Source organism: Photinus pyralis, unplaced genomic scaffold (assembly GCF_008802855.1).
Source record: "Photinus pyralis isolate 1611_PpyrPB1 unplaced genomic scaffold, Ppyr1.3 Ppyr1.4_unclustered_Scaffold1210, whole genome shotgun sequence".
Lineage (NCBI taxonomy): Eukaryota > Metazoa > Arthropoda > Insecta > Coleoptera > Lampyridae > Photinus > Photinus pyralis.
Window position 1 is genome coordinate 21937 of NW_022170975.1, and position 7787 is coordinate 29723.

Consider the following 7787-nt stretch of genomic DNA (forward strand, 5'->3'; position numbering starts at 1 on the left):
TTGAAAACTCTGAAAATGGGTTGTGGGAAAAAAACCAAATTTAATTTTTGTATCACCAGTTTCCTATATGCAGAAGCTCATGATACATTCACGGGCATTTGGATTGGATATCTACTAAAACGTGTGTGTAGGTATCGTGACTAAACCGAGATAGGACCATTGAATTCAATAAGACCCACTATTAAATGGTTAGTGGCGCCACTAATAATCCATCAATTTGTTCAGTGATCTACCCATGGAGGTATAATGATCTAATGACCCGAGCATTACATGCTCGTTTTTATCAAGCACATATTAAGGGTAGCTCCACCTAATTCAGGCGAATTGCTTTTAAACGTCCGTGTATCTTTGCAAGTACGAGTGTGATTATTTATTGCGCATTTTTTACCACCCGCGCGTTAGTAAGTGTAGGTATTGCACTGGGGTAAAAAATTACCCACCGAATTTTTTTTTACAGAAATACACGTTTTGAAGCTGCAGCCGCTGCAGGAATCTCGATTATGTCGGTCGGCAGAGCTGGGCAAAATACTTTTTAGAAGTATTTAAATCCCAAATACTAAATACATTCAAAAAAGCAAAGGTATTTAAAGATTAAATACCTACTTTTTTAAGCAACATAAGCAAATATTAAATACAAATACTTTAGTTTAGTTTAGTTTTATTTATCCCCATACCGATTACAAAGTAATATTGGGTTGTCACAGCATACGATAAGGTATAAAATTACAAACAGGCAATATAAATTGAACTAAAAACATAATTTACAATAATTCGCCGTCGCGCAGGACTTGGAGGTATTCGTTCACTCGGTAGTATGGATTATGTTCTAGCTTGAATTTTAAATTTATTTGTTGATGTAAGTGTTCGCAGTTCTTGTGGGAGATGGTAGAATAGCTTGATCGCCATATACCTGGGAGAATCCTCAAATAGTGCAGTGCTATGTCCTGGGACGCTGGGATTGTGGCCATATCTGGTTTGTATGCCATACCTAAGGTCCTGATTGGTCGTAAATTGGGATTTATTTTCAAGTATATATGATACACACTTGTATATATATAATGAATATACGGTCATGATTTTCATTTTCTTGAACAGAGCAAAGATCATACTGATCTTTGAACAGAGGCCGACTTTAAAAAGTATTTAAATACTTCTGGAAAAGTATTTTACTACTTTACAAACTATTTAAATACTTTGTAAAGTATTTAAATATTTTGAAAGTATTTAAATATTTGAAAAGTATTTAACCACTTTTGAAAGTATTTAACTATTTTCGAAAGTATACTTTCAAAATATTTAAATGTTTGGAAAAGTATCATATTTCAGTTTCTAGTAAATTTACGCCGGTTTACTTATCTAATGTGGAAAATTTTTTTGAGTCGGATTTTTTGTTGACTATAAGTATATTTGAATATGGATTTAATATTTAATCTTGGAAAAATATTTAATGTTAGCTAAATGGACATTACAACCTGATGTGTCGAGTTAGAAAATTCAATGGTTGTCTACTGTATTTGCCTATTTAACACTGCCGATCCATATATCACTAATCCAAAGGTACGGCACACACAAATCACAAATAAAATTTCGATTAAATACGCATGTGGTACTACTAAACTATCACAAAAACTGTTCTTCTTCGCTGTTACTTTAGTCTTAGTTATATTTTCTTCGGGCGGCTAGAAAATTAGTACAGGGTAGGGTATGGTAATAACTTTGTTGTTTATTTAGGCATTACGTTGCAGGTTAGATGTTTGTCACATTTTCAAACCAACAAATCTCTTTAAAACTGAACAATCAATCGCCATGGTTTACAACAACGCAGTCGGCATGCTTGTGGTCAATAATCCTCTTATATTCCGATGCCGCGACGTGCTTGTGAACTATCTACTTATACTTATGATTGCTGCTCCACTGAAAACCGCAATAAATCATAGATGAAAATACAAACTTTTGCGATTTTCACACATAATTAAACAAATTAAGCATTTATCTTCTTTTGGGTTTTACATTTAATTGTATTACTAATGAAGACATTTCGATAACGGACATAGTTACCTCATCACTCATCATTTATCAAAAATATAACTCTGCTATAAAAATCCAAAAACGAAAATTGTTTTAATTTAAGTACCTAATGATTAGCAAGTTCTTCAAAAATTAAATATTATTAAAATGATTAATGAATTGAGGGTGTTCTGACTTGTCATCCTCAAGGCATTTTAGAAACATTTAATATTTGCAGTATCAAGTTCCTGCTAATTTTGACTTGAATAAAAAATTAAAATAATTTTCGTAGTTGACTTTTTGAAGAATAGCAGAATTACTTACATTTACACTTTTAACTTTATTTGACATCTTTACTTTTTTCTAATAGTTTTTTTGATAACTTACAAAGGTAACTGACGCTAACTGAAACTGTTATCGAAACGATTTCATTTGTAAACAAATTAAATAGAAAAACTCGTGTATACACGATTATAACCCAAAAGAAGATAAATATTTAATTACGCAACTTTGGTACATTTTAAGTCATATAACAGTGGTTGGAAAGTAGAACTGAATACCTATCTAAGCAGCATTTAGCCGTTGGTCAATCCAACGTATCTACAAATTAGTCCGCATATTTCCGCGGGCATGGGATAAGTTTGAAGGGACTTGTATCTCTGTGTGCAAATAATTAAAGCATGTGGTACCCTATACGCTTCAATGCGATTCTTATGCATAAATACCTACTTACTTATCGAATGTCGTAAGAATTTATAAACTATTTAAGTAACATTAATTATTAGTACTATTACACATATAAGACGAGCAGGCGAGTGGACATGAGTAGGAAGCAAAGTAACTTACACACCTACAGAGTAAGTAGTAAGCTAAAGCTGTTTGAAAATATCTTCCTGATAGGCATATTGATTATTAATTTTTAAAAATTAAATCTATAGGACTGTAGGGGTTCCTCAAAAAGTATATATCCTTCAAGAGTATTTAAGTACTTTCCAAAAGTATTTAAATGGGCGAAAAGTATTTAAATAGTCCAAAAGTATTTAAATACTTCAGAAGCATTTAAATACTCTAAAAGTATTTAAATACTACAAAAGTATTTAAATATTTCCCAAATATATTTAAATACTTTTCAAAAGTATTTAAATCCTAAATACTTTTAAAAGTATTTGAGCTTTCAAATACAAATACAATGTTAAGAAAGTATTTAAATACCAAGTATTTAAAAATTTCAAATACTTCCCAGCTCTGTCGGTCGGCCTGTCTGTACTCCTACTAAACGACTGAACCAATTGGAACCAATTTTGGTAGACATTCTTACTGTCGACACTTAAGTTTAGTTCGCCGGATGATTTTGATAGGAAAGGCAACGGCCGGCCGATCAGACGAAATTAAATTGACATATCTAACAACAATTCGTATTTTATTGCAATACGGCGGAATTGGTTGATTCACGAACTTAACATAGATATGTATGAGATACATATGTTACACCAATACACCATCCCTTAAAGTTTGGTCGAAATCGGTTTATAATTACGAAAGTTAGAGTGTTTCTTGGAAGTGATAAATACAGGGTGAGCCTTTTTCGATGTTCAGTATGGGGATTTCGTAAATCGTAAGAGATAGAAAGTCACTTAAATGGACAGTGATCAAAATTTTTAGCACCATCAGAAAGCTGAGAACAAATGACTAAGAGTTTGTTAAAACTATTTTTTGATATCTTTGAGAGTAGGCAGCGCATTATGAAATTTTTCGGGTCTTTGACCCTAACTTCATTGTTTGTGAAGCTACAAGAAACTCTTAAAGGGAAACTTAATCTACATAAAATTCTGTAATTCTTTGCTCATTTAAGCGACATGTAGTGATTGTAGCTCTGTCGGAATCTACTATTCAGCGCGCGTTTGGTTCGTTCGGGGCATTTTGTTGCAAATGAATACGCACCTTTACATAGCACCATTGTATTTATAAACATTTATAAATACAATGATAGTACTAACACCGTACGTGTTGATTATTTCGATAAGTAAAAAAAAAGTGTGAAGTTGGCCACGCCCCGTTTTCTTATGCTATGTAGCAGCTGACAGCACTAACGTAGCAGTAAACTGTTGTCACGTTTTTGTCAAATTATTTCATGTGGGCGAGGCCAACTTCACATGGGTAAACTATGGTTTCGAATTTAGATAAAGTCCTTTCCGGCGCGCTGCGCTTTAGCACTTTAGGGAAAGCATTGAATATAAGTAGGTAATTATACTTATTCAATGGTGAAAAGTAGCAAGAATCATACACAGTGTACCCCAGAATCTCGCCCAGAATACTCTTTTGCACCTACGTGTATCAAATATAACTAGTATAATAGACCACGAGTGATCACTATGTGTATTTTTTTATGGCGGTCACTTGCAACCGACGAAGGCGCATTTTCTCCACACAGAATCAGTAATAACTCGGGATCGGGAAGGAAGTGACTAATACAAAAAATCTTTTGTCGTTCTGATCTCGAGGCTGTGCTACACCGTAATAGAAAGAGATCACAACAAAAAGCTTAAACTGGAGGAGTCGAGTGTTACAGACGGACAAAGTGCGGACAATAGCGTTCATTTTTCTTTTGGAAAATGCGCTAAACATATGTATACATATTTAGGTAGTACTCCTTTAGGTATATTTAAAAGGAAGCGCCCTTAAACTAAAATTATGTTTTAACAAATCGTCTTATTTTTACAGTTTCAGTAAACGAGCCGGTATCACGGTTGGTATAAGCACAGACAACATATACTATGTTGTCTGTGGTATAAGCAAAGAGTATATAACGAACGTTATATGGTATAAGTACCTCTGTCAGAACACTCTGTACCTACACATATTTTTATTTTTTGATGGCCTTTAATGATAATAAATAGTAAAACAATTCATAGACAGATACATATTTTAAAAATAAATTTACGTATCAAGTTTATAGATGTGGGACTTCGTTGTGCAAAACCTTGTGCAAAACTGATATAGGTATGTATTCAAATTAAAATTCGCACATTAGGTATCTTCACAATATAAACTAAATTTACGTAGATATTTGTGTAGTTACATTGTAATCGTGCTAAGATACATATTAAGCCCCTGAGGCCACATAAACTATCAAAGTGATACCAGAGATTTAAATATTATTAAATCTGTGGTGATACTACCATTGTATTTATAAATTTAACGAAGTGCTCAAATCACCGTGAATGGGGGTGTAGAGTGGCTTTCATTTGATACAAAGTTAAGGGCCACCTTTTTAAAATAACAATGCGGTACAAAATAAGGTTTCAAGTCGTGTCCCAAGCATTTGAAAAAAAATAACACATTCAATTTATACAACATTTCCGATTTTATTTTATTTCGCAATGAAAACCGTGGAACTATGCAGGTATGTCGTCAGTCACCATTAACGATTTGAATAAAACTAAAAACGCGACGCGACATGAGCAATGCAGATCAATTGGTTATTGGTTTAATTCGGGGACATACGCTGAATACGGGGCGGTTGGCCGCATGCCCGCATACAAATTCAATTCGAATGGTGTATCCAAGATATATAGAGACTGGTAGGCGCGCTTATACCTGTAAAATTTGACGCCAAATCCGGCGCTAGGTAAACTCAATCCATAGATGGCGCCAGGGTGATCAGTGTACTTCAAATGAATGTCATTTAAATTGTTTTAGGTTATGATGTTATGTACAAAAATTTTTTACTTAGCGACTTGGTGTGGTTTGGCATCTACAGTGTGTTATACCTAGTTATTGTTGCAAACAATTTCGGTAAATAAAATAGACAAGTACTAATCGGATGTATAAGCAAGCAAACTTGCACATCGCACTGTTCACTTTGCTAAAGTTCAAAGTTACAGAGCATTGAGGGGTTCCACTAAAAAGGATGCTCGTTATCACAGTAAATAGTAGCGCAATACCTGCATTACAGACTTCTCACCCCGTCTAGCTGTCGGAGCTTGTACTGGATCAAGCGAAGTCAACAAGTCATTGATCAATGTAAACCATATGTGAACAAACCAGGAGCCGCCCTTCTTATATTAAGATAAGCATCAAATGACCCTCACCTACACAATCTACGGTGTAAGCAATCATGCCGAGAGCTGTAAGAACCTCTGACACAAAATCATTATTGCCCGTTTGATTAGCGAGATTCTCGGCTGCTGAGATGGGGATTGAAGGAACTGGCAAAAGTCTACATTATTACTGTTAAGATGGAAGGTAGGGGACCCGACTTGTTCAACCTACCTTTTTATTTTATAACTTAATCTCGGAAGCTCCCAGGATCTAAATGCTGGATAGAAGGGGACTAGTGCAATAATTTTAACCAACTTCTGTTCCAGGAGTGTGGCTTATCCTAACCTTAGTCATCTTCCCATTTAACGCCTCTGCAAAACGACCAACTTCGGACTTCAGAAGAATGACAGATCACTGCGTAGGCAACGACGTGGAATTGTATTAGGTGTCGATGCTAACGATGTGTGGGGAAACACAACTACACTACACTTCTGCAGTCTGCACAGCTTCCTTGCCTTGGGTCTCATGCCGAGTACAATTACTTAGTGGTCGCTCTCCTACTTTCCATGGAAATTTAAAATACAGATGCGTTAAAACATAGACCCTTTTTCCATATTATTATCAGGGAAACTGCCTGTTACATTTTTTACAAATATTTACAAATAAATTTTCTATAAACAACGTCAACAATTTAATGAGACCAATTTTGCTAGTTACGCATATTTTTAAGAAGCTGCGCGTTATGACAATCTACAAAACAAGAATTGTAATTATTGCATTTACACTAAGTAGGTATTTTGACTAAAAAAAAAGTCGAAATGCTTCAATTACATACTGAAGGAACTCGAAGTAAAGATGTATCACGAGTTAAGGGCGTATTGTGGTCTCAAATCAAACACTTTCTCATATTTGATGGTTTAATTCAAATTTAAATGACGTGTTAGAATAAATTGACAGTTTTGTGAAGTACACTGCATAGATATATAAATACATAGATACAGCCATACCCCAACATAGTTCAAAAGGACGTACCATCTGTTACCATCACTTTCGGCACATTAATTACGTATAGCGCTATCCTTTATGATGATGAGCATGGAAGACAAGATTCGCATTATTTATTATAACTGTCAATCAAATTGTTAGCACAAATCACAAAGAAAATGATCAGATTTGGGACTTTACAACATAAATAAACCGCCCTTTTATTTATTTAAATCGCTTAGCAGCAAGAAATGTTACATTTAAAATCGAAGATGTTACTTAGAAAGCTGGCAAATGAAGAATTTGAAAAAATTACAGCTGACAACTGGAAGAAAGTGTGTGAACATGTGGAAAGTGATTAATTTAAAAGAGAAGTTATATTGGTTGATGTTTCTGAACTTTATAATAAGTGTTAATAATGACAGTGATGATTCGGATTTGTCAATTTCATCTGACGATGATTCGGATTGTGAACTTTTTTACAAACGTAATAAATGTTCACTAAATGAGTATTATCACCAATTGGATATCATTGTTAAGATGTTGTATTTATTTTAAATAAATGTACACGTGTACCTTACTTACTACAATTAGCACTATAATTTCAAAAAGAAACCCCACCGATTGGACATATGCCGAAAGGTAGGCAAGACGCGTAGCGACCAAAATTTGATATTGCACGCACACACAGTATAAATCTCGTTTTCCTAAGAATATTGCACGGATCCTTCGTGATCATGATACAAACGCACTGC

General features: G+C 34.3%; 1 long non-coding RNA gene across 1 annotated transcript; it reads left to right on the plus strand.

Moving 5' to 3' along the window:
* The first annotated feature begins 5551 nt into the window (after window positions 1-5551).
* Window positions 5552-6730, plus strand: LOC116181599. The gene is made up of 2 exons (XR_004147290.1): window positions 5552-5802; window positions 5892-6730. It is a non-coding gene; the product is annotated as an uncharacterized LOC116181599 (long non-coding RNA).
* The last annotated feature ends 1057 nt before the right edge of the window (window positions 6731-7787 follow it).